This window comes from Toxotes jaculatrix, chromosome 16, assembly GCF_017976425.1.
Source record: "Toxotes jaculatrix isolate fToxJac2 chromosome 16, fToxJac2.pri, whole genome shotgun sequence".
NCBI classification, from domain to species: domain Eukaryota; kingdom Metazoa; phylum Chordata; class Actinopteri; family Toxotidae; genus Toxotes; species Toxotes jaculatrix.
The window spans coordinates 245772-271489 of NC_054409.1; the positions used below are offsets into that span (position 1 = coordinate 245772).

General features: G+C 41.8%; 2 non-coding genes across 2 annotated transcripts; both read left to right on the forward strand.

Annotated features, from left to right (window-relative positions):
• The first annotated feature begins 23691 nt into the window (after nucleotides 1-23691).
• LOC121196704 lies at nucleotides 23692-23878 on the forward strand. Its single transcript, XR_005896142.1, has one exon. It is a non-coding gene; the product is annotated as a U2 spliceosomal RNA (small nuclear RNA).
• Nucleotides 23879-24272: 394 nt separating this feature from the next.
• LOC121196238 lies at nucleotides 24273-24387 on the forward strand. Its single transcript, XR_005895711.1, has one exon. It is a non-coding gene; the product is annotated as a U5 spliceosomal RNA (small nuclear RNA).
• Nucleotides 24388-25718: the final 1331 nt, after the last annotated feature.

Genomic DNA, 25718 nt, shown 5'->3' on the forward strand with positions numbered 1-25718 from the left:
CAGTCCATGCTGCTTTCATCAGTATTGTACTAAACACAGTTCGTATCAAAGCAAAGATCCAGTGTCTCCTGTAAACCTCCAACCTTCTCAGTGGCTGCTTTCCTCATTGAAGCTGTGAGAGGAGAATGGGGACAGGCCTCAGGATGGGACAGAAAGACAGAGACGCAGAGGACAGTCAGCCAATCACAGCAGCCACAAGCTAATTGTGATCTGTTGTTGTTGTTGTTGTGTTCATGTCAACAGGAAATAAAGCTGGATCACAGCTGACAGCCTCACAGGATGTGTAGAGACAGTTTTCCTCATTGGTCCAACTGTCCTACCATCACATCTAATCTGAGACTGTTTGTTGTCTCATTTCAACAGTAAAGAATTGATGAGTTTGATCTTTGTCACAGCTCTGAGATCAGTCTGACTGCAGCCTGCAAATCACTGGCTCTGATTTCAGAGAAGCATCATGACATTTTGTCAGCATGTGGTCTGATACAGAGCAGAACCTCTGCTGAAGTCCAGTGATCACATCTGTATATCTGTCCATCTGTCAGATACTTTCAGTGACAGCCTCCATGTTTATTTGTCAGCTGATATTTCAGAAGCAGATCAGATGTTCAACACACAGAGACTCTTTCTTTAAATGGAACATGAGTTGACATGTAACAGCAGTGAATCCATCACTAAACTGTTTGTGCAGTAATGAAGCTTCATGACTCAGCAGTTTATTTCCACTGTGGACTTGAGTGAAATGTTCAGAGTAAACAGACTTGATGCTAAAAGTCTCTGCAGGTGTGTGAGCTTCCAGCTCAGTGTCTTCACTCCAATACGTTAACATGAGAGCTGAGAGGAAGCTGCTACACTACACAGCTGCTCCACTTCTGCTCTGAACAGGACTGAAGTCCCTGCTGCTCTTTATACTGGATGTGCTGCATCAGTGACTGACAGCTGATGAAGTGAGTCTCTGTAAACACTGATTTATCACCTCTGTTGTCTGTCTTCTTCTCTCAACAGATGGTGGTAGTGATCTTTCTAAAGGACAGAGTGAAGAGGACGGTGTGTGTGTTGAGAGAGGACGAGCTGTGTCCTGATGATCCAGAGAGGTTGAAGCAGCAGCAGCTTGTGTGTAGAGAGGCTCTGATTGGTCCATGTTACTGGGAGGTAGAGTGGAGAGGAGAGCTTCATCCAGCAGTGACTGACAGAGGAACCAGAAGAAGTGGAGAAGACTCTCAGTGCTGCAGTCTGAGCTGCTCTGAGAACAGCTCCACTGTCAAGTCCACCATCATCCCTGTGTGTTCCTCTGGATCTGAAAGAGAATCATCAGTGTATCTGGACTGCTCTGCTGCTGCTCTGTCCTTCTACACAGTCTCTGCAGACACACTGAGACTCCTCCACCTCCTCCACCCTCCACCTGGACTTTATTTGATCTTTTTTTCTTCATTCACAGATGCTGAACCCAAAGTGATAAATCAGATTAATCAGCTCCATCATGTGGTGTAATGGAGCAGATCTTGCAGGTTCAGAGTTATGCAGTACGTTGAGGCATCATTATGTGTTTGCTGTACAAAGTACACAAGACATATATCAATATTCACCATATGGCTTCTTCTTCTTTAGTCCCAATGAACGATCTGTATATGTTTCAGAAGATGTCCACATTAGTAAACACAGAGCTGTGTGTGTTCCCCCTATTGAACACACTCTGGTACTGCAGATAACATTTAATCCAATTTTCTGATTGGCTGAGGCTGGTGAATTTTGTGATTGGCCATTTCATTCATGTGAGAACATGGCTGGAACTTGTACAGGATCAAATTCACAACCTGAAGCAGGCAGAACATTTAAACTGGAAAAAACAATGGAGCCTTTCTTCAGATATAATAATTCAATTATACTACAAACTGCATTATAGTATAACATGTTATTAGAATGACATAAACAATATTAGAGACCAGTAGAGACCAAAAACAAAAAATGTACCAGGCTGTAAATATGTTTTTTTAGGCTGTAAAGTTGGTTATTTTAACATGGGGGTCAATGGAGAACTGCTCACTTCTGGAGCCAGCCCCCAGCGGCACCGAGGAACTGCAGCTTTTTGAACGAGGAAGTGATCCTCACTGCTGAAACCTACAGGTCCCCCCTTGGTAAAATGCAGAGAGTAATTTCCCCAGGAGGGATCAATAAAGTAATTAATATATATATATATATATATATGGCACAGCCCCAACACTGAGACATTTGCGTGAGTACTTTTACTTTAAAAAATACTTTTATATTTGTGCTTTTACTTTAGTACTAAGCTTCAGTACTTCCTCCACCACTGCTCTCTTTGATATCACACTTTCTGAATTAGTTCCTCTTCTGCTCTCAGCTTTCTTACCCTGGACTTCATCTGTCAGCCAGTGATGATGTTTAACCCAGCACGTGCTTCATGGTTCACTTCTGTTTATCTGAACATCTCAGCTGCCATCCCTGGTGGGGTGAGTGCAAAGAGCTTTGGAAACAATATAGAGATGACATTTCTGGAAATCACATTCAAAATGATCAACTTTACTCAGTACCCTAAAACAGCTCCTATTGGCCCACATTTTCTCTGCTCCTCCTCTGTTTAGGGGCCAGGAACCATGGTCAAGCCCTAAATGTTACATGGACACTTTTCTTCATCACTACAGAAGTGTTTATTTTTGTACAAGTTCATGTGTAAAGCTGGAAATACTGCACACACAGCTAATTTTAGCCTCTGGAATAAACTGTGTGAGTTAAAATCAACTCAGTCTGAGTGAACATGTGTGACCATCGAATAGACTCTGTGGCAGAGTTAAAATAACTCTGTTCCTGGAGCTGAATTTTTAACTCTGAAACAGAGTTAACTTGAACTCCTCCTGGTGTTAAAATACTCATCCCTCACTGAGTGTGACTCTAAAATTTAGTTAATTTCGATATAAACTCTTCTCCAGTGTTTACACCTCACACTCAAAATGTGTTTCATTTACAGTTTTCAGAATTAAAATTTATTCATTATTACATTATTCAGTTTTATGGGAAAATGACCACCAAACACCATCCTGTTGATTTTTTATTTTTTTTGCTTTTATTTGTGAAAAATACATTGAAAAATTCAATACATGACACTTTGAAATAACTGCTGTCTTAAAACTGTAAAATTTAACAGCACACAGGCAGCAAATAATGCCAATGAAAAACATTAGTGAAGTTGTACAAAACACTGTAAACAACACATTACTGCATAATAAAATGTCCGTACCCACGGATTACAACGAGCTTTGAGCAAACCAAGGATCGCAACATGGCCAACTGTGGATTATTATGGACTCTGCTTTTGTATTTTTGTGGTTATCATGACATGATAATGGCAAACCACAACCATCACAATCTCCCAGCCGGACAACGAGTCACTACTCCAGAGACTTTCTGCTGTGGCTCGCACTGCCTCCATCGAGCCCACTGACAAAGACACATTCCCTGAGGACATCCGACGAAACATTGACTCCACAAACAACACGAAAAAGAAGGTAACCAGGAGGAGGAAGAAAAAGGGCGGAATCCGGATCCGACTCGACCGGGACACAGAACGGACTGGGAAGCTACATGGCGGAGGTGTGTGTTTCTACATAAACACATGCTGGTGCTCCACGGTCGTCGTCAGAGAGGAGCTGTGCAATGCAGACATTGAGCTTCTGTCCGTCTCTCTTCGCTCCTTCTATCTTCCAAGGGAGTTCCCCCAGCTCTTCTTCATCCTGGTTTACATTCATCCCAGAGCAAATGCAACTGCAGCTGCTGAACACATAAAGGACACTGTAAACAGACTAGAACTCATGTCACCAGACTCTCCTAAATTCATACTGGGTGACTTCAATCACTGCACAGTTGACAAATCCCTGAAAGGATTTCAGCAGTACATCACCTGCACGACCCGACTAAAGAAAACACTGGATAAATGTTATGGATCTATCCCCAATGCATATAAGTCTATTGCTCTTCCTCCTCTGGGCTCCACAGACCACCACACCATCCTGTTGGCACCAGCCTACATCCTGGTCATAAGGAGAATAGAGAGGACTGTCAAAAACATCAAGCAATGGACTAATGACAGCATTGCCACTCTGCAGAGATGCTTTGAAACCACAGCCTGGGACAACATCCTGGCATCCACCAGTGACATCAGAGAGCAATAAGATGCTGTGTCATCATACATTTCTTTCTATGTGGACAATATCATTCCCTCCAAACAGGTCACCATCTTCCCCAACAACAAACCCTGGATAACCAAAGAGTTCAAGGAAATCTTCAACAAAAAGAATCTTCTTCACTGGTACTGAATCTGAAAAAAAGGAGGTGAACAGAGAGGTGAAAGCTGCCATCAGAAAAGCCAAGACAGAGTATAAGACTAAGGTGGAGAAAAAATTCACTGAAGGAAATCTACGCTCAGCTTGGCAGGGGATTAACAACATGGCTGCTGTAAATATACACCACTCAAAGGAAGCCACCCCACACCCCAGGTGGAAGGCAGCAGCCCAGCTTCCCTCCCCAACAACCTCAACTCCTTCTTCTCCAGATTTGAAACAGACAACACCTCCAAAACAGAAACCTTTATCTCCTCCCTCACTAATGCTGAAGTGGAATTATCCTTCAGCACAGTGGAGGTGGTAAGAGCTCTGAAGAGGACCAAAACAACCACAACACCTGGTCCTGACAATATCAGTGGACATGTCTTACGGCACTGTGCAGAGCAGCTGGGAGGTGTGCTGCAGCTGCTGTTCCAGATTTCTCCTCTGCATTCAACACCCTGCAGCCACACATCCTTGCAGAGAAACTACACCATCGTTTCCACCTGCTGGAGCAACTAATCCATTGGGTCATAAACTTCCTGACCAACAGATCACAGAGAGAGCTGGTCAGTAACATCCTCTCAGATCTCATCTTCACCTCCACCGGTTCCCCTCAGGGCTGTGTCCTCTCTCCTCTGCTTTTCATTCTATACACCAATGACTGCAGGTCCACCCACCCAGAGTGTGATCTGGTTAAATACGCTGATGACACAGTTCTCCTGTCCCTGCTCTCAGGCTGCTCTCACCACCTGGGCCCAGCACTCCAGCGCGGAGCTGAACGTGGAGAAGACAAAGGAGATGGTGGTGACCTTCTCTAGAAAGCAGAGGGAGCTGGCTACAACATCTGTCAGCACAATCCACGGGAAGCCGTGGGTCAACAGCACCATTCTGAGGACATTCTGTCACTCCTTCATAGAGAGTATCATGACATTCTCTATAACCTGCTGGTTGCACTCCATCTCTCTTCAGAACAGGAACCATCTGCAGAGCACAGACAAGGTCTGCTCTAAAACCATTGGTCTTCCACTTAGATCACTGAACAGTGTGTGAGCAGCGGACACTGAGGACAGGACATGCAGGACTCAGAGGAGAAGAACAACCTTCATTCGCAGAGCTATTCTGCTCCTCAACTCCCTACCACCCCCCCCCCCATGCTATTATTGTGTGGACTGTGTAAACTGTTCATGTGCCTTGAATTGCCCCCCAGGGGACAAATAAAGTTCTTTGATTTGATTTGAGGTAGACGACTACTCACTTTACAGTTCAAGTATAAAACAGTAAGAGAACTCATTCAATTCAGATTAGAAATCAGATTATGCAACTGTCTAATACAACATAACATTATGAATCACAACTATATGACATCTGAGCATCAAACCATTTGAAATATCTTAATCTCTCCCTTTCTAGAATCAGTTCACTCTGTGTAGTGTCACTCACTTGGAAAGCATGGAAGTGATCATGGAAACAAGTTTCATGCTCAATCAAAACAAAAAACACTTTGTGCAAAATGATTGATGTTATTTTGCTGAACAATGGTTCATGTTTTCATCAGTACCAGTGCACACAAAGAGTCCAACACGATACTCAGCTCCACAGCATTTCACCCACTGTGTGACACAGACGATGGCTTCAGAATCAAGGTGAAGAGATGCTGTTATATCTTCAGAAAAATCCAGTGTTTCAACTGAACACATTTTAACTGGACCAGACTCAACTGTTTGCTGCTTGGTAACCTGCTTGATAAATTCCTCTAAATTTTCAGTTGTATAAAGAACTACAGTATTTGGTTCACCACTCCCCAAAAGCTTGGCTATAACTGAAGCACACGTCTTTGTTGTGAGTAGAACCTGAAGGAGCTGCTTCAGTATTTTGGAAATGAGATGAAGTATTTCATCAGTTACAGACTGAGAATTGTTTACTGTCTCTGTGTCGTTGTTGAAAGGGATCTGGTTAGACACACTTGTGTTATCAATGGAGCTGTGTATCTTAATGAGATGTCTCCTGAATCCACAATAACTAGAGAGACTTTTACCTGGATACATGGCATGAATTCATTTGAGGTTCCTGAACAAAAGCAACACTGAACCAAAGGATGAATTGCAGAGGAAACATCTCAACATTTTGGCTAAATAAGCTACTTATGGTTTGTTTAACAGCTTTGCTCTGAGCTCTTTTACTCTGTCTGTAAAAATGTGTACAGGCTGGAGAGAGCGTCATCATACTTCACACTGAAAACAAAATGTGACTTGAACAGCTCATCAAAAGCACCAAAGGATGTACATGACTGACATGACAGAAGCTTTTTGTCCAAGACAATATAAAAGGTGAAAACCTGGGTCTTTGAAGTTTCTGTGGCAAGAAGATATGGCTGATGGGTTCCTTCAGTGGTCAGGAGATGATCCTCAAGGCTTTGGGATGACTGAAACAAGAGAAATATGTTTACAAAAATGTGTTTATAAAACTCAGCAACATCTACAGTATTTGGAAGTTTTGACAAACCTTTTGAAATTTTACCAGATGATCCGTTGCCTCTCCGACGCTGATCTTTGTGGGACGCTTTCTTCCAGCTGGTTGTGGAGTGAGAAGATGAAGCAGCACCAGAAGAGAAGCCATGTTGCTGTCCCACTCTGGGGACAGAGTGAAAAGTACTTTTACACTCATTATATATATTAAATTGTGTGTTTATGATATTGCTCTGTGCATTGTTCTAATGGTTTTACTATGATCTTAAACATATACACATATAACAACTATTAATGGCCCAGTCATTATAAATCTGTGCTGCAGAGCAAAGCAATGTTCAGCCCTCACACTGTATCTTAACTGCAGACTTAAGTGGCCTATTTAGACTCAGAGATGCTTTTGTAAAATAAATCAATAAAAACACAATAAACTGTCGACTGTTGGACGACTCACATAACTGCATTACTATTCTGATGATAACTGTACCTGCTTCATCAGCAGTGTCAGATCCTTCATTCAGAGCAGCTTTCAGTTGTTGTTTTAAGAGAGACGTCTCTTTCAGGTTCCTGTCTCCTTGATAACTTTATCTTTAAAACTGCTGTTCCATTTTTCAAGGAACCTTGAAGCAACCTCTGCTCCAAACATCAGTGAGAAGTCTTGCAAAATCTAAATAAAAAGAGAAAAACATTTTCAAATGTTTAAAATAAACCAATATTTTTAATACTAACCTGTCCCATGACATCCAAGAAACGTGGAAACGTTTGTAATACATCAGCTGACCACTGTGGGTCATGAAGAATCTGCTGACGGTAGTAGAAGGTTTCTCTCATCCTCTGAAACACTAAGTCAGGATCAGCTGTGTGGTGAAGGAGAGATATGGCTTCCATGCATTCATCTCTGATTGGCTGATCATCATATGTTCTGGATGATGTGGGACGTCCTTGTAGCTCCACTCTACTCTGGGATGAAGAGGAACAAATACTGTATGTTGCTTATATGCAAACAAGGGAGTTAAACTTACATATCATTTTTGGAGTATGGGTCTTTCAAAGATGGGGAAAGTGAACAATCCCAAGGGCATGGAACTCTTGTTGCTTTACTAACAGCTCTCCTGCAAGCAGGAAAAAAAATCTCTTACCGTTTTTGTCTGTTTTTATAAAAGGATACAGGATTAAGTTGAAGCCTCTTACCCTTCTTTTCCATGCATGTGAGTGACAATAATATTAACCAGTAACCGTGTGGTGGAATATTTCAAACTTCCAGTCTCTTCATACTCTTTAATCACAGTCATCCCTGCTGGTTTTGAAGTAAGAATTTGCTCCACATTCTAAAAAAGAAAACAAGTCATGTGCCGCTTATCTGGGTCCAGGCCCAGGTCACGGGGGCAGCCCGCCCAATTCACAATGCACCGAAGGCCTATGGCACCTCCACGGGTGGTGAGCCCATGGGAGGTGGTGCCACCCGGAGTGGGATTCAAACCCACGAGCCTGAGAGGTTGAGTCTCATGCTCTACCAACTGAGCTAACCAGGCGGCTAAAAAGAAAACATTATAAACATATTTACAGCTACACTTAGATCTATGTTGTAAGCAAATACATTCATTTAATATCTGTACATATTATTTTTTTAGGAATTATGTCTAATAAATAATGATTAAAATCTAGTTGTATACAAGTTGGAAAACAATTACATTTTTTGCAAGGACACTGTCCATCAAAGGCTGGCATCCAGAATCACTTGTGTCTCTGCTTAAAGTGCTTGAGACTGACAGTGTATCTGTCAGACTTGGAGAGGAGGAGCCTTCACACCCTTGCTGCAGGACACTTAGATCTGAAGATCACACACACACAAGTATAAGGCAAATAAAATCTAAAGTCCAGCACATTAAAACTATATCACAGACCTGGCTGGATATTACCTGTCTCAAGACAAAACATTACCATTACCTATAACTCTGCTTACCACAAGTAGTGAGGGTCACAAATTCTGTCAGGTCTGAACGATCAGCCAGGTTCATAGATGCTTCAGTAGATGGGAGGTCTGAAATGCAGACAACACATACAGCTTAATATGAACTGATTAAATACTGTACTTTGGAATTCTTATCATCCACTTCTCACAATCACATATTTTTGTCTGTGTCAAGATACAAATCTCTCAAAATATAAGTGCAGCAAAATATGAATTTTTAAATGTCCTACCATCATCACTGTAGATGAAAAAACACAGATCTTTGAAACATCCTCATCCACCTCTGCTCCCTGTTGATCTGTGACTTTCAGTGTTGTAGTCTCTGGGATAAGAAACTTCTGCTGGACTATACCATAACAACTCCACGTTACAACATGTTTACATCTTTATTCATTTAATACTAAACATCTGACTGACCTGCACTGAGAAAATCTGAGAATCAAGCCTCTTCCAGTTTAATGTACTTCTTCTTCCGTCCATGTTGTGCTTTGATCAACATGTTGGTTTGACATAAAGGAAGAAAATGTCATATGTCTGAGAATAACATGTTCAAGTTAAAGTTTATCCCAACTACACACTGTTAAAATACACGTTTCTCACCGCTGTTCAAAACAGCAAGGCTACAGTTTATAAGCTCAACTGTTAGCATGCTAGCCAAAACTGACTTTTCAGCTGCGACATGCGGTTGCATTGTTGGATGGTTATTTCCAAAACAGTATTAATTACCTTCAAGATGCGCGTCGTCATTATTTGTGAAGCTTATCAAACAGTTTGTCATTACCGTCATACAGACACATCACACGCCACAGACAGTATGGCCGACATTAACGTTTGAGTGAAAGCTAACAGCTCCACAATGGCAGCTAAGGACAGTTAGCTAACTAATGCTGCGGGAGCTACTTGCTCTAAATAATGGAGTAAAAGCAATGGGGTTACGTTCAACATCAAGTTCGCAGTCATTAGCGGTACTATGTAAGTAGATAAAGTGAGAACAATGACAAAATATCACACATTTAAAGTACTTTTTGATAAAAATCATGCTCTTACCAGCCTTGTGACGACGTTCCTTGTGCTGCTCATGCCGCGATAAAATGCGTCGTGAACTCCAGGGGCAGAGTTAAAACCAGATCCTGAACACGAGGGAATAAAGTCCAAAATTCAACTCGGCCTGGGTGTACACCTTAACACAAACTGTAGTCAGAGTTATAAAATAAACTCCAGAAATGTAACTCTTTCACACTTTTTTGCCTGACTCCAGATTTTAGTACTTTGTGAATTTGCTGTGTGTTAGTACATGTAGTTGTGTACAGTTCAGCTGCTGCTGTCCTTGGTGCTGAATTCACCAACCCAGCTGAATGGTCCTGAGTGCTTATTGTTGTAATTCATTTGGTATTTTTGAGAAGATTGAATATCATTAGTATGGGTTATGTTTTGGTTAATGTTAGGCTTTCAGTTATGATGTGTTCTCATAACTATATTAAGACAACAATGTGTGTGTGTGTGTGTGTGTGTGTGTGTGTGTGTGTGTGTGAGAGAGAGAGAGAGAGAGAGAGAGTGTTTGTCCTTTGATGCCTTTGATGTATCAACATTCTACAGTCTGATGTCAGAGGCTGCAGTAAGTGGACACACAGCCAGAGACAAGTCCAGAAGTCAAACAGGAGCAGAGACAGTTGGACTGGACAGGACTTGCTCATGATTTAGGAAGAAAGAAGCACTCAGATATTTCTGCACAATTATTGACAAGGAAGGGAGGAGCTACTGCTGTTATAAGGACAAGAGGAAACTACAGGAAAGTCCAGATCACCTCCAAAGTTTTCAGTAAGTCAAAACCTTTTTTAGTTGATGTCAGTGTTTCAGTTCAGTGGGATGTTTGTTAAATTGGCATGATGTCTAATCACACAAGAACTTCAGCCCAAAGGTTTCAGTACATGTTCAGTTTATTTATGCTGATTGTATCTGTGAGATTTTCATATTGTCAACTTAGGTTTCCATTTTTGTCTTCAAAGCATCATGGTTTGTGTTAAAGGAAAAGTGCCTATTTTTTCAAGTTTATCTTTTAAACTTCAAATGTTCAAACACATGCTTTTATGTAAATTGAAATCATTTGTGGTTGTTGCTTTGGATCCTCCTAAATGATGGAGCATAAAATCCACAGTCCATGTCCTGTGTAAAAGGGACGTCCAAAGTTCAAAAGAAGCAAACATGAGGCTTCAGCAGTCTGACTTATATAGTTGAAACAGGCGTCCTCCAAGTCTTTTTATCATTTATGTTGTAGATCAACCAGCAGTGCTTTGCATGTGGAACAGTAGTTTGCCTGCAGCCACAGATCCAGACTCTGCAGCTCTGGAGGTGGAAGTAACTGCAGAGACGAGAAAGCACAACACCATGGGAGAGAGAAGAAGCCAAGTTAGTAACATACATTAATGGGATATGAATGTGTACAGATGGAGAGGGAGAGGAGGAGAGAGGAAATCAGTGCATCATGGGAAGTCTTCCAGCAGTGTAGACCTATAGCAGCATAACTAGTGGCTCATTCAGGAAAGCCTTACTCAGCTCTGACTATAAGGTTCATCAAAAGGGAAAGTTTGAAGCCTCCTCTTAAACATGGAGAGGGCGTCTGCCTCCAAGACCCAAACTAGTAGATGGTTCCACAGTAGAGGAGCCTGATATCTGAGGGCTCTGCCTCCCATTCTCTCTATTGGAGACTTTAGGAACCACAAGTAAACCTGCATTCTGGGAACACAATGTTCCAGGGTAGTAGGGGATGGCTGCACTGCTGCTTTGACCCGGCTTGGTAACACAGCCGGCCATTGCCAACTCTTAACATTCTCCTCTCCTTAGCTGTGTCTTCAGTAGCTAAACTTGTGTATCTATGCTGAAGATTAGAGAGAAAGCTCTGTTCTAAAACGTCTCTCTGTTTTCAGCTCTCAGGACTTTTGCAGCTTCTACCTCAGTCTCTACAGTTTGGAGTTTAGTCTCACTCCTGTGCTCTTGTTTGTACTTTGGGATATCAGCCTTATGTCACTGTTTACTGATCAGTTACAGCCATATCAGAGCTGTGTTATGTTACTGATAATGCAAACCAAACTTTTCCTGCTTAGCTGGGGAAAAGTTGTAGGAATATTGATTGTAGTTATCAGTGGATGGCAGTTGGCAAAAGGGTGCTGTGGCCATCTTGACCCTCTCTTGCTCCTGGCTCCGAGGCCCACTTCCTGGTCGCCCGCTTCCCTCCGCCTTGTCGTCGCTGGCACAGACGCCGAACTGCCGATGCTCCACCGACGTGCGCGGCTCGTGGGTTCATTCCCAGTGCTGCAAATTAGCCGCAGGTTGCTGCTAGCCTCCACTGTTGCTGAGTGGACACGCTCAGCTTCTCTCTCCCTCAGATGATCACACGTAGCCTGATCGAGAATTATTTGCCAGCTGCTTTGTCCTGCACGGAGAAGAAATCCTGCTGCTTTGCCTTGTTCTACCTTACCGGGGTGTTACTGCCGCGGTTCTCCGCCGCGGTTCTGCCGGTCGCTCGGGCGCTCCGGTGTTGCTTCTGTCGGGCTGCGCAGGTGGACAACGCAATCACCCCCTACCTACCCGAGTATTGAATGGACAGTTTCGTTCGCCTTGGGCCTGGACTTTTAAAAATTGAATGAATGCACGGTGGGGTTGCTCTTTATTTAATGCCCCCATTTCCTTTGTTGCATGTAGTTAGAATGGGTTTTGGGTTATTGTTTTGATTATTTTCTTTTCTTTATAGCTTTGTCTCTATTAGGTTAGGTTATTTGGTTTATTAAATATTCTGTTTAACTAGATCCTGTGCTGTGTTTTTTTTCTTTCTTTTCTTGCTTATTTTTTGATGTTCTGTGATTCAATTAGCCCTGATACTGATACTAGCCCTGATTTTGTTTTTTTGTCTTGTTTATTTTGCTTGTGACAACAATTTTATGTTATGTTTAGTTATTGATATTCTTAGTGCTCTGATTAATTTGTAAGCATTAATTTATTGTTTTCTTTTGTTAGTATTTGTATATTGGTTATTTGTTTTCCTGTGTTTTCCACTAATTTTATTTCCTTGTCCCCTTTTCAGTGGCTGAGAGCCAAAGGTGGTGGTGGTCGTGGTGCCGGGTGGTGGTTTCCCCCTCTTTCCTGTGTCATGTGCCTCCTCTGGTCCTGGGTTCCTTTGACTACGTGTGCGTGGGTGTGTGTGGCTGTGTGTGGCTGTCATGTGTGGCTGGGGTGATAATTTTTGTTTATTATTTGGAATCCCTCACCCCTCTCCTCGAGCTGCCCCCTGGTAAGCCTCAGCCCTGATAGGGTCTCCCCCCTTTCCCCTCACGTCCCCTGTGTGTGAATGGTGTTTTATAATGTTTAAAGACATACTGAAGTTATTTTGAAATAAAGTATATTGATTATTGCTCTGGAACTACGTCTCTGCCCGTTGTAAAATGAACCTGGGTGCCTTGGAGTTGGTACAATTGACTAAAACTATTTCCTTGGGTGAAATTCCCAAGGTGCCGTTGTCTGGCTTCGTAGGTTGCTCTTAGTTGGGTGTTGTAGTGATCGACACCATCCACTATCTGCTACAACCCCCATTATCATCTATCTCATCTCCCTCGCTCGCCACACTCAGATCAACAACTTCATTTGCTGTGCAGTAAAGTGGAAAAACACTTTTTTCACTGTCCCAGCACAGTGTGAGTGTTAGTGACCATTCATATCATGACTTGATGTGACTACAACCAACACAATGGAAAATCCTATTTCTATCTCTAACACTGAAATATCACATTCAGTGTGCAGCTCACACTGTTGGTGGTTGGTGTCTTCAGACTCCCTGAAAGCTGACATACAGTATCAGTTTAAGAAGGTATACCTTCTTTTTTTTTTTTGAAATACTATAGTATTTCAAAAAATTTAATTCCTAAACCATCGCTGAAGTTCATTGTGCAGAAGTGACTGTTACATGTCCAGGCTCCACAGTATACCATGGACCTTCTGCAACCCCACACCATGAGCTCATCTCTTAGGTCAGGACTTTCTAAATGTACCTCGGACATGTTTTAAGACTCAGGAAGATTGTGCTTTCCAGTTTGCAGCCTCTAAACTTTGGAATAATCTCCCAGTAAGTCTGAGGTGTGTGGACTCTGTGGACTCTTTCACAAAGCAGATACAAATCCATCTGTTCAGACAGGTTTTTAGGTAACGTAGTATTTTATGTTTACACTTGTGTTCTGTATCTGCTCCTCTCTTGTATTTTATCTGCTGTTCTTATTGTTTTATTTATTTGTTTCTCTCTCTTTGACTGTGAAGCAGTTTGTGACTAGATTAGAGCCTTTGTGGAGGCAGAGTGATGAGTCTGTGCTTTAAATGACAACTGGGATTGTGGCCAAAAACTTCTTACCTAAAAATACAAAATGCTGCTTCATCCTTGATAGACTTGATAATGAGCTCACAATGAAACTAATCTCACTTAAGGTCTCAATCATTGTTCTCCTTCAAATCTTATACCAACAGCCTGTAAAAGAAACAGTGTTCTCCTGTTAGCTTTTTAATTAGCTCTTGAATTTAATGTTTTATTAGTGATATGATTGTCAGTTGTTAATGTGAATCATAAATACAGTCACAGCAGTGTTTGTCCTTCAGAGCTGTGCAGAGGCTGAACTGGACTGTGTCTCTTTTGTCAGAGTGAGGTGTAAAGGTGCTCTCATGAGTGTTTGTCTGCTGACTGCTGGTAGAAATGAGTGGAAAGTGTCTTTCTGTCTCCTGTCAGTCCATAATAAGTCCTCCTTCAAGGACTCCAGGACTGGTTTCAGAGGGTTCTTCATCTCTCTCTGCTCTCTGTGCTTTGCACCACCTACATTCCAACTTTGAGAAGAGTTTTTGTCCATCAGATCTTTGTTTTTTCATCAATACAGTTATGTGCTCTTTCCTCACACTCTGGTTTTCCTGTGACTTTGCAGTAGATTATTTTCTGTCTTCACCTCTTTATTGAAAGTGAGGAGTGATATTCACTATCTCTCCATTGCCACAGACAGTTTTAGTTGTTGTTTCTGCAACAGATCAGCTGCTGCACAGAGAATCATTTTGACTCATGTTTCTTTTAGATCTCGTTCAACTTCTCTTGTGCTGTTAGACCTTAAATCCACAGAGTCCTGCTGTATGTTGGTCTCTTCTCTGCATCACACTGAGATAACAGTTACACCTGTCGCCTGAATCAAGTAGGAAGCTGATGGTGAAAGTTAAAGCTGACACTATATCATCATGTTCTGGGAGTAGAAGCTGTAAAATAACCAGGCTGGATGGAAGGAGGAAGCATTTTTTTCCTCCAACATTATTTCATCATTATTTTCAGTTACTGGTATTTTCTCAGTCTGGGTCCAGAAACAAAACTTTGTTTACTACAATGACTTTAAGGTGATTCTTCATCTGTTTGTAAGTTTGTGTTTTAATTGTATTTCTTTTATTTCTCTCTCTTCTGTTGTGGGGCCCCTGTCTCCTGATCTCCTTCATCCTGGATCTTCTTCTTCAGATCCTAAAACAATGACTTATTTTTATGCTGGTGTGAGAGTTTACATGCAAGTGTGTTTGTTAACTGTGAATCACATTGTGGTTAAGTTTGTGTTTGGGAGATTTCCTCCATGTGTTTATGGAAACAGATGAAGGTATCAGGTCATTCCATTGTCTGATGATCTCTACCTGTTAAACCATCCAAAGCAGCTCTGCAGTGTTTCCATCTGTGTTCATGTTGCTGTTTGAGGGTTAAGACTTGGTTTCAGGGTTAGAATTGGGTTTTGGTTGGAGTTAGGGTAAGGGCTAGGGAATGCATTATGTCAGCAAGTGTCCTCACAAATAAATAAGTACAAGTATGTGTGTGTGTGTGTGTGTGTGAGTGTGTTTGTCCTTTGATGCCTTTGATGTGTTGTCCATAAGCCCGGTGGTTTGATTGTGTGCTTATCATTCATGGACAATATTGTTTTTTTTTTTAATGCTGATCATGACTGTGAGATATTCTCATGGTTGCTCAACTTCTTAACTTTGTTTTGGTGTGATGCACTGTAGTTTGTGTTAAAGGAAAGGATTTCTAGGAAGTCTGTACTGTCTGCAACAAGATCCTTTCTAAAGAAATTCTAATGGAAATGATGGAGTTGGATGTCACAGCACAAAGTGGAGTGTGCTGTGTGTTATTTTAGGAAATTACGTCAATGTACTGTAGGTCAGGTCTGTGATGTCTTAAGATACTTGATGGAGGACTTCACTTTAAGTGCTGTGAACAGGAAACAGTTTGATGTGTTGGTAAAATCTTCTTATTTCCAATGTGTGAATCATTTTCATCATCTCTCAAGATTTGGCCCAAAAACAAAGAAGCAGAGTTTAAGACTCAGGAGGAATAATCTCCCAGTCCAATGCAAACTAACCAGCACACACTGTTTCCACTTCTACAATCATCTACTTATTATTGTGCTTTAAAGTTTCAGCCTTCTTACATTTACCTATCACTGAGTCCACTTGTGTCTTATACTGAACACTAGGTTCAAATCTCCTTTTGGCTTTGAGCCTTGATTTTTAGTTCATTTCCAGTTCAATACAATTATGTCCTGTAGTAAATCTCCAGAATGAGTCGTAGGACTTAAAGCTGGATCAGCTGTTGCATGAAGCGTTTCAGGCTGTGTTCATGTTCACCCTCTTTGGTTAAGGGACAGTAAAACAATCAGTGATTTCCTCACTGTGGAGGAAACTTAGGCTGCTGAGAATTCTTCCTGCCTTGAAAACCTTAGTCCTGAAACTGGAATCTAAAATATGTTGATGTGTTTGAGGTGGCATGTGATGCATTTGGATGAGTGTTCATTTGCTGTGTTTTGAGTGTAGGAGGAAAACTGTTGATGAGTGTGAGGACAGAATAAGTTTGGAAGTTTAACTCTGCCACTTTAGACTCTCAGCTCTGATTCTTGTTTTCTGCTCCATGCAGCTCATCTACAGGACTGTATTAAGTCCTAGTTGTTGAAGGATCTTAATTATTAAGCAGTGGAACTATTTCATACGAGGAAATGGTACATTCATTCTTTGAAATGTTTCCTTTCTTCTGTTTCCTTGTCTTTTGATGATGGTCACTAAGCTCCAAATCTTGTAGCTGTTCAGAATTCAGCCTCAGTCAGTGTGAGAGAGCTGATATGTTTAAAGGTTCATAGAGTGAAAAGATTCTGGGAAGTTCTCTTGAAAAATGGATCCTAAATTTAACTCTAACAAACTGCACAGTCCTGAAGCACTAATGAAATATTTGGTGTGTTGGAGTAAAGTGGGACACACACACACACACACACACACATCTTGTTTAGATGTAACAGAGCCCACAGCCATTCTGAAGAATGACACAATCAGAAAATACATTTGGCCTTTGAGGAATTTAATTGTGTGCCTGCTCCAAATGCTATGCTAGGTCTATGTGGAGCAGCTTGAGTGAGACGTTTCTGTTTGTTTACTATGAGACTGTGAATATTATCAGCTGACTGGATGAATAGAACACAAGAGAGATTTGTTTGTGCAGATAGATGAGACCTTAATGTGTCTACTAACCCTTATTTTAAGATGCAAGCACACAATCATCTTGACATCTTGATGGGAAAAGAAGGGTCAAGGAAAAGTTCTCACTGCAGCAGCTGTAGAATTTTATTATTATGACCACAATTACACCACAAGAGCCAGTTTGACTCTGTCACTTCCAGGCTCTGTGTTTCCAGTTCACCATTCACCACACAATGATGTACTTTATTTCTTCATGATGACTCTTGAAAGTTTCATAATCTCTCTTGAAAGAGAGGAGAAAATTTCTTCTGTCATTTTTGCCTTTTTTTCTCACAACACTTGTTTTAAAGATTTTAATGATTCAAAGAAAAACACATTTTCTTGGTGGTCGGAGAAAATGATGAACTGTTCCATCATTTATCCAGAAGTTTCTATAGTAATGTGATCATTATTCTGTGACTGTGACAGGAGGAGTTCAGTGAATTGATGTGACTCGTCTGTGCTCTTTCACTGCTCATTTTAATGAAGTATATATTCCCTCTCTGTATTATGATATTGGATTGTAACTCAGCTTTACCACAACACTGTCATTGTACACCTGTATGTTTTGTTCACCGTGTTGATCCATCTGTCTTCCTGTATTCATTCTCTCACTTCCTCGCTCACTACAACCACATACACTAAATACACTAAACTGTAGTAAACTGTGGAAAAGCAAATCCATTATGTGTGAAACATAATGTGGCTGGATGATGTTCAGAGGAAACAGATTTTCTGAATGAATGAGGTAATGAAGTTTATTAACAGCAGTGGAGGTGGGAGACTGGGGTTTGTATCCAGAGTCCACTCTGTGGTTAGGTTTGGTATTTACAGCTATTTAACAATACACACAAGCTAACGTGCATACGGCCTAATACAAATGTCCCACACACACATTTCATCAGAGAGACCAGCTCTCAGAAATAAGTCCAGCAGTGGAGACAGTCCAACAGGCTCCACATGTTTGTGCACTACTCTACTACTGTGCTGAGAGGAGACTGTACTGAAGCTGTCAGCTGTACCATCAGCCTCTGAGGCTGCTCTGCTCTCTGTGTCACACACTGCTACTGTACATGAAGACTGCTGTCAGCTCGGCTCAGCTCCACTCATCACTAACTTCATTTAGAGCAAACAGAGCTCTGCTGTAACAGGAAGCAGCAGAAAGTCAGAGGCTTCGCCGTGAGGAGCGCAGACCTCTCTGTCTTCACATACCTTCACAACTCGAGTCAGCATCAGACGGACAGACGCACAATAAACATCCACGGTAGCTGGAATTTCCCTCTCAGCTCCGGTGTTTCCTAGTGGAAAACGATCCTTTGCCTTGAAATCCAAAGAGGAAAGCGACGGCGGGGATCCACACGGTGTGTATCCAGAAGTAAAGCATGGTGTCCTTTAATCAGCTGCAAAAGCTCCGCGCTCTTCCCGACGAAGCTCCGTGTCCAGCGGTTCATTTCCAGAAGAGAAAGCGCTGCAGATGAAGCCGAGCGGAGGAAGAAATCCCAGTGTGAACGCTGCTGATGAACACAAGAGCTGGAGACTCTGTCGCTGCTTCTTCTGCTGCTTTCACACGGACATTAGCGACCCCTACCGGAACTGTTATCCAGAGAGGAAGAGACTGTGTCTGTGTGAGTCCTTTGAGTCCTCTGTCCAACTAATTTCATTCAGCACCACAACCATGATTTGTCACATGGAGTGAAGTGAAGCCAGTGAAGAGGAGGGGAATGGGAGGAGGAAGCAACACAAAGTGTTTGCTGGTCTCTGATGGGATCTTAGCCAGCAGTTTGTTTCTGTACCGTTAAACATTCATACTCAGGTGGACAGTCACAGTGGACACTGTCTAATGTCCAGAGGAAAAAAAAAAGTTCAAAGTAAAGACAGTCTAGTTGGTCTCATTGGATAAAGCCAGTTATCTGTGTGCAAACAAGCGTGACAGCAGATTTATTCCACTTAGTTCTGTCAGAGCCACTGAAGCTGTTTCTTTACTTTTTATTCTTCCCTCCAGCTGCAGTGAGAACATCTACAGAAGAAACATTATTATTATTATTTACTGTCCAACACAGTAAAGTGTAAATGATGGACATTTACTCAACACAACTTTTTATTTCCACTGTCACAGGATAGAAAGAACAAAGAACTTCACTAAGAGCCTTGTTTCATAATTCATTTCCAGCCCACAGTGTTTCTGTCCTCCAGCAAACCTTTGGATGTCAGTGTGTCAAGCTAATGTTGGTGAATCTGAGGCTGTGTTGACTGAGAGAAGAAGCTGTGAGATCTTTTAGACCCAGAGGACTCACTCTGGACTGATTTGATAGATGCTCCACAAATAAAAGTGCTTCTCCACTCAACTAACTACTACTCCTCATAGGGACTGTCTGCAGGAACTGAAGCTGCTTTTGATCAAAGAGATATTCATGTGTTCACTGTTCACTCAGGACCATTCAGCTGGGTTGGTGAATTCAGCACCAAGGACAGCAGCAGCTGAACTGTACACAACTACTAACAGATAGAAGGAGTTTGTACAACATTCATGTTAATGTATCTGCTGAAATCCTGTTGGAAGTAGCATAAAGTGTCCTCCAGGCTGATGGCAGTAACCTGCTGCAATTAGCCAATAATGAGCCCATTAGCCTCTATAATGAAGTTCACACATATTATTATTTGCAACACAGGATGAAGACAATTAGTTTTAAAAAATAATCATTTGAATGTTTATGAGAGTTGCGACTTTATTTTTAATCCTGTTGCTGTAGATTTTCCTCAACTCCAAACAATGTGGACTGTGAAGTGAAGCATTAACAACTTCTCAGTCAGCACCATGGAAAGAGACAGAGACGACTGCTGTTCTCTCTACAGTACAAAACAATTATCACTGTTTACACTTTTTATTTTTCTCATATGGTTCCATTTTTTCAGTGTTACTTCAAATTGATGAAATCACAGTTGTACAGTCATCTCTTTATCATCTCTTATTTCCATCCTATCCTTTTTTTCCCAGATCCCAAGTCCAGTTCTCCTGCACTGCAGCCTCGTCTCCACTGACTCTACTGTTGCAGGGTGTAGACAGATATATTCCTCCTTCTGTCCACATGCTGCAGGTCAGCTGCTACTTTTCACCTGCCAGAGTGGAGCTTCAGTGTGATGGTGTAATGCATTCACACATGGTTCACACTGTAAATGTGTGAACCCTGGTCCATTAGTGAATTTGCTGTTGGGTTGATCAAAGGGTTTGTAGAGTTATTATGGTTCTTCCTCTTTGCATCAAGATTTTCCACAGACTCTTGTCAGTTACAAAACAAGTAGAAAGTCTGAAAGTGCCAACGTGACTTTCCATCCATCCAGTATCAGGATACAGTTGAGAAAAGATGTGTATTGATTTAAGCTCTGAATCTGACAGCACATTACACAGCTCTCTCTCCACTCTGAGCTGTGACCTCCAGCAGTGGATGATTCACAGTAAAGTTGCAGACACTCTGTGATACTTGTTCTCTGATGCTAATGACTCTTGGAGCTCTACTTTCCTCTGCTGTTGGTCTCTGTCCTGAATAAAGAGCTCCTCCGCCTATTTCTGCTGACTCCATCCCAGTGGTTTTCATTGTTTCATCATGTAAAACCCGTGAAAGTTTCCCTCATTTACCTGGTTTTAATAACACGTTGCCTCTGACTGAGAGCCAAGCGACTGTAGAGCAGAGAATCACTTTCTGGTTCAGATCCAGTTTAAAGTGTGTTGGTGTCTGTCACTGGGCCTTTACTCCACAGAGAGAACTGGATCTCATCATTAATGGAAACAATCCTAAATATCCTGGCAGAGAGAGAAGTGAGTCTCCATCTTCTCTTTCCACTTCACTTATTCTCCTTTACAGGAGTTCACTCTGCTGTGAACAGAGATACCAGCTGCAGTGTCTGTTCATAGAAGAGTTAAAGGAGGAAGAAAGATGATCCACAGCCAGTCAACACAGAATAATGGGATCTTTGTAGGGACTGTTGGTGTCAGTGTTCAACCATCTGGAACAACAACAACAAATCAGAAAAAAAAACAAAAACATCCTCTGAGGTGATGGATCATCAGTTCAAAGCTGCAATTAGGAATAAATGTCACAATAAAAACAAATGTGTACAGTGATTGGTGAGATCTGAAAAGACAAAATGAATATCACTGTACTGTCAACTTTCAAACATGCTGTTTCATTAGCCAGCTGGAAATCAATAAATAATTATTTATCAGTACAAAACAAGATCTGAACACAGAGCCAGTTTCACTTGATAGCCAACATGCTGAAGCTGAGGAAAACTTCAGATGCCTTGGTACAGTTCTGGACTCCCTGGTGAGCTTCTCTGAAAATACAGAAGATGCTCACAGCAACTTTATTTTCAGAGAAAACTCTGTGGCCTCTGTGTTAGTCTGCAGATTTTAGAACTGATGTTGAAAACTATTGTTGAAAGCGTTTTAACTTTTCAACACTGAAAATTATTCACAACCTCACTGACAAGAAAAACTCTATATACTGAAACACTGACATTGATACAATTGACAGTTTTATTGTTTTATGATGCATCTGCTTCATTGATCTGATGTATTTCTCTGTGAGTCACATTGTACTATAATCTGTGCAGATGTTCCAACTAACATTCAGTATCTTCATCCACAGAAACTCTTCCACTGGCTCACAGAAGACACAGAGACAAAGAGGTGAAGCTCCCATTTACCTGGACACTGAGACACTGATTCACTTCTTCTCCTGAACTGTACATGGTGTTTAAATCAACTGTCAAACTGCTTTATTTAGCAGACAAATCAGAGCCATAGAGGAGCCGTCTGTAGCAGTTAGTCTGAAGAGTCCTACAGCTCAGCAGCCTGAGGAGCTCAGAGGGAAGAAAGAGAGGCAGGACTGCTGAGGAGAAAGAAGAGGAGGAGTTCAGCTGCTTGCTGAAGATGCTTTGACTCCACTAGTAGTTTATAATGGGGTCAAAGGTCATTCTGGAGGGCAGTGACCCTTCAATATCAGTTTGTTAAATCATCAGACAGATGAAAAAAAGGCTCCAGCTTTGCTGCTGTCAGGTGCTGAAATGCTTCAAGGTAACTCAGCCTTCCCACAAAATTGGTTTCACATTGCAGAGAGATTCTTATTAAACCAATGTTTAGAAAAATCAACACATAATATTGACACCAGCAGCCCTTTGATAAACAGCTATTATGTCCAATGGAGCCTCCATATTCAATCTGTTCTTCACCAGAAAGAAAATAATTCTGATCATGGTATAATTCTTCATCATTCTTTCATCATCTTTTGTCCCAGCAACATAGGTGCAAAGTAGATGTCATTCATTTATCATTCTGCTCTCAGGTGTATAACCACAGATGGTTATTATACAAACAATCAGTTGGCCTCATTTATTGATCCTCTCTGAGGGAGCTACTGCTTTGGTTTTCCTCCACACACCCTCCACAGTGTATTCCTCTCAAATCAGGAAATGTAAACTGTGTAACTAAGAAGCAGCTGTGAGCGAGGTTACCAGTCCACTGTACATGATGACAATAAAAAAAGAAATAACGCTACTGAATGAACTTATTTCTTCAATATGACAGATGATGCTTGAAAAATATACAGTTGTAAGAAGCAAAGGAAACGAGAAGCTTTTACAAAAACAAGGTTCATGCTGCATTTTCACTTTGCACTCATCAAACACACATTCACAGATGACTACGTGAATACATGATTTTATGTGTGTACAGGTCTTTGACAGAGGCACAGGTACTGACATAGTGGGGGACTGTGTTCGCGCTCTCCCCTGTTGCGTGCATGTAGAAGAAAACACAATGTGTCAGGAATGCCCATGTGCTAACCTGTGGAAGGCTCTCCATTTTGTGAAGTGGCTTTGTTGATTTGGAGTTACATGTCAGCTTTTGCAGTCTGTCCACAAAGCGGCAGTGTTGCTCTGCAGAAGCTCTTTGGCGTACGCTACAGAGTGGCGTGTTTAGTCATGACAATTCCCTGTGTTCACATTGGAATTGGGGAAGTGGGCGTGGCCTTTGCATGACAAAATGAAGTGTGAGCTCTCCTGTCCGACTTTGCTGCTTGTTTGTGGAAGAAATGTGTGCTAGATGTTGTTCTAGTATGCTTTATTTCTAGGCTTTGGTGTGGAACAGCAATGAGTTGAAGCTATTTTTGGCAGGCTTTGCCGTATGGCTGAGCCTTTTGAGTTGGTGAAAGGTCAAACATCTTTGTATAGCGGCAGGGAAAAGTACACAGCAGACAGATGGGCGGAGTTGCTAAGTGGCGGCAATTGATAAGCTGGCTTACAAACGGGACACCGCGACAAGTGACGGTTGTACCAAGAGCTTGATTTGGACGTCAAACGCTTGGGCCTCATCGCTTCTCGGCCTTTTGGCTAAGATCAAGTGTAGTATCTGTTCTTATCAGTTTAATATCTGATATGTCCCCTATATGGGGACAATGTATTAAACCCGTTTTTGGGAGAGGGAGCTGAAAAGGGAGCTTGCTCCGCTCACTCCACGCATCTGGCATTGCAGTGCTGCTGAGAACGGTGCACCTTTCTCTTGCTTTGTAGAAAATCAAGCTCTTACACACATGTTTAGTTAGGAGTCAAACTTTTACAGTGGCTGAAGGAAAATGCGGCTAAGTTTTTATCAAGTGAATTGTGCACAAGCAGTCAGTTGATTTACTGATATCACCCAGGGAACCCCGCTCAACAACACAGTGCACTTCAGCTACGATGATTGGTCGCGGACTCCCTGAAGACGCCTGATGGTTTCCCAGACGTTGTAGTCTCCATGTAAAAGCCAGGCCTGGATTTTTCAGGCTGAAGGTGGTGGGGGGGCAATGGAGGGGAGGCTGGGATTTAGCACGCGGCAAGCCAAGGGAGGCGCACCGCGACGGTGGTAGCTGGGACGACTAGGGTCCTCAGCTGCTCTCTGAGACAGGCCTGTTCTGACTCTTGTTTCTCTTCGTAACGCACAAGTCTTTCGCCTTTTACTAAAGACTTCCGTGGAGAGGAACACCAATGAGTTGAAGTTATTTTTGGCTGGCTTGGCCTTATGGCTGAGCCTTTTGAGTTGGTGAAAAGTCAAACATCTTTATAGAGCACCACAAGTGTGAGCTCCCCTGTCTGACTTTGCTCTTTCTTTGCGGAAGAAATGCGTGCTAGATGTTGTCATTTAGCTGGTATACTTTATTTTTAGGCTTTGGTGGGGATGCTGGCGTCTTTGAGACAAGAAAAGTGTACATGATGACAGTAAAAAAAGAAATAACGCTACTGAATGAACTTATTTCTTCAATATGACAGATGATGCTTGAAAAATATACAGTTGTAAGAAGCAAAGGAAACAAGAGAAGCTTTTACAAAAACAAGGTTCATGCAGCATTTTCACTTTGCACTCATCAAACACACATTCACAGATGACTACATGAATACATGACTTTATGTGTGTACAGGTCTGGTGTTTTTGTTTTTGTATTCTTTGACAGAGGCACAGGTACTGACATAGGTCTGAGATACTAAAAGAGAGAGAGGTTAGGGCGAGGGAATGCATTATGCCAGAGAGTGTCCTCACAAAGATATAAGTGCCAGTATGTGTGAGAGTGTTTGTCCTTTGATGCCTTTGATGTATCAAGATTCTACAGTCTGATGTCAGAGGCTGCAGTAAGTGGACACACAACCAGAGACAAGTTCAGAAGTCAAACAGGAGCAGAAACAGTTGGACTGGACAGGACTTGCTCATGATTTAGGAAGAAAGAAGCACTCAGATATTTCTGCACAATTATTGACAAGGAAGGGAGGAGCTACTGCTGTTACGAGGACAAGAGGAAACCACAGGAAAGTCCAGATCAGCTCCAAGGTTTTCAGTAAGTCAATACATGTTAGTAGTTCATGTCAGTGTTTAGTTCATTTAGTGAAATGTTTTGCTCTTCCTCTTAGTACTTTCCTCTTTCTCTTATTTTAGTATTAAAACTTTCTTTTCTTGTTCAACTTTGTGTGTTATGGGACTTGTCAGTCCAATTTTTGTCTGTTTTTTGCACCAACAACACCACGTCAAATTCCTTGTATGTGTAACATACCTGGCAATAAAGTTTTCTGATTCTGATTCTGAAAAGTGTACCACATGGGCCTTTGCTTTACTTTCCCAAGAGACAGCTTGAACACACTTCACACAGTGTTCCTTTGTTTTTGGCAGAGAGATCTTTATAAAGCACCACAAGTGGGAGCTCCCCTGTCCGACTTTGCTCTTTCTTTGCGGAAGAAATGTGTGCTAGATGTTGTCATTTTGCTGGTATACTTTATTTTTAGGCTTTGGTGGGGAAGCTGGCATCTTTGAGACAAGAAAAGTGTACCACGTGGGCCTTTGCTTTCTTTCCCAAGAGCAGGCCTGGACTGATA